Source organism: Penaeus japonicus, unplaced genomic scaffold, assembly GCF_977035675.1.
Source record: "Penaeus japonicus unplaced genomic scaffold, GWHDUDI00000001_assembly GWHDUDI00000027, whole genome shotgun sequence".
In the NCBI taxonomy this organism is placed as follows: Eukaryota; Metazoa; Arthropoda; class Malacostraca; order Decapoda; family Penaeidae; genus Penaeus; species Penaeus japonicus.
In genome coordinates this window covers 5,322,218-5,324,717 of record NW_028234429.1, presented here as the reverse complement: position 1 = coordinate 5,324,717, position 2,500 = coordinate 5,322,218, and positions in this window count along the sequence as shown.

The window sequence follows — 2,500 nt, the reverse complement described above, 5'->3', positions numbered from 1 at the left end:
TAAGTCATTCGTAAATTGAACACTAACACACACACGCACACACATACACAGACACAGGCACACACACACACACACACACACACACACAAGGTAATCTGTGATACAGTGTGGATATATGCATGTACATATGTGCGTGTGTGTGTGTGTGTGTGTGTGTGTGTGTGTGTGTGTCTGTGTATGTGCGTGCGTGTGTGTGTTTGTATGTGTCTGTATCTGGTGTTGTTTATACCATATATCTATATATAAATATATATATATCATATATAATATATGTTTGATGTGTGTGTGAGTTTGTGTTTGTGTGGTGTGTGTTTTGGTGTGTCTGTGTATAGGTGGCGTTGTGGTGTGTTGTGTTTATATATAATATATATATATATAGAAAAATATATATATTATATATAAATATATATAATAAATATATATATATAACATAATATATACATATAAGTATATATTAAATATATAATTATATATATATATATATATATATAATAATATATATAATGTTGTATTATTAGTATATGTATACACACACACACACACACACACCCACACAACATATATTATATATATATATAAATATATATATATATATATAAATTAATATATAATAGTATTATGTATGTATGTATGTAGTTATTATATAAACACACAAATATATATATATATATATATATATAATATATTATATATATATATATTTAAATGTAATAAATATATATAACAATGTGTTTGTGGTAAATAATATATAAATATATATATATATATAATATATATATAATATATAAATATACATACATATATATATATAAATATAAAAAAAAAAAAATAGCATATATATACATATTGTGTGTGTATATATATGTATAAATATATATATATATATAAATAAAATAATATATATATATATGTATATATATATATATATATTCATACATATACATATATATATATATATATATATATATATATATATATATATACATATATATATACATGTGTATGTATGTTTGTATGTACATATATGTGAGGGCTGCCCTGTCGCCATCAAACATATAAATAACACACACTTAGTTCGGTTCCCGCGCAGGGCACCGTCACCTGCATCCTTCACAGTTCCTGCGCGGGGCCATTGCATCTTCTCTCCTCCTTCGCATCCTTGCAACAGCCGTTTCCCCGTGAAAAGCCGTGCCTTGGAGACCTGACCAGGGCCCCTCCGACGCCCGTGCTTTTCGCCACAGCCTCCCACGAGCAACGCTCCTGAGAACATGAACTTTCTCTTCAATTGAGAATTAAAAACTATTAACAGATGGCATTCTGAATTCGTGGGTAGGGTAGGGGTATAGGGGGGAGGGGGAGGGATGATGATGATGATAACTTGCCTAGAATCTTCCGTGTTACCATAGCAACGACATCTCTCCATATGGCAATTTATTCCACCGATCAAAACCAGCCGAGCGAAGCCGACTCAGAGTCAAGTCACGAGTGTTCATAAGGTCGAGTGGCGCGTGTGTCTCCTCCTGGTACCGCCGCCACTTCGCCCACCGGCCCGGCGACGAGGAGCTCCTGGGGGCTCTGGCTGCTCCTCGAAGGAAGAACTGGACAAATTAAACCCAACTTGGGGAGAGATCAAACAAAACTTGCGCACGGAACAATTATCAAGTCGGCATATTGCTCTTAAGATTAAACGCTAAACTGGCCAGATTTTCTCAATAGTCTAATGAAAGTTTGGAAATAATAAAAGTTTTTAGGATATGAAATAACTTCTAGCGTCCCCGGGGGTGAAGATAATAAGACTTTTTTCTTTACTCTGGGGAGGGACGGGGGTAGGGACGGGGGGGGGGGAGCGTTAGGTGATGACAGGATGAGGGGAGTGGGGAGTGGGGAGGGGAGGGGAGGGGAGAAAGCAAGGAGATGAAAGAGAAAGAAGGGGTTTACGGTGATGAGGAGGGGAGGGAGGGGGGAGGGGGGGATGGTGCGGATGAGGAGAGGGAGAGGGGAGGGGAGGGCAAGATGAGGAGAGAGAAGCGGGGAGTGAAGAAGGAGATCCTGGTGGAAAGGGAAGAAATAGATTGGGTGGGGAAGGACGCGACAAAGTCAGAGAAGGAGGAAGGACTCACGTTCGGGTCATACGGAAGAGAAGAAGAAAAGGGGGCGACAATAAAGGAAGAGAAGAAGAAAAGGGGTGACAATGAAGGAGGAAAAGAAGAAAGAAACACATGATGAAAAGGGAAAAGTAACGAAAGGGTTTGAAATGGGAAGAGGAGAGACTTAAACATAGGCCAACATGTGAAATTATTGCGAAAGTGAATATAAAAGAGTGTAAATATGTAACACTAACTACTTATAGATATGGAAAGTGAGTAAAAACGTACGAACACAGATGGGAAAGGCAAGCAAGAAGAATGAATGTGTGGGTGAAAGAGAGAAGAAGAAGAGAGAACAGCAAGACTTATTCAAACGAAAAGATGAAAAGAACAAGTGTAATGACGAATAATAC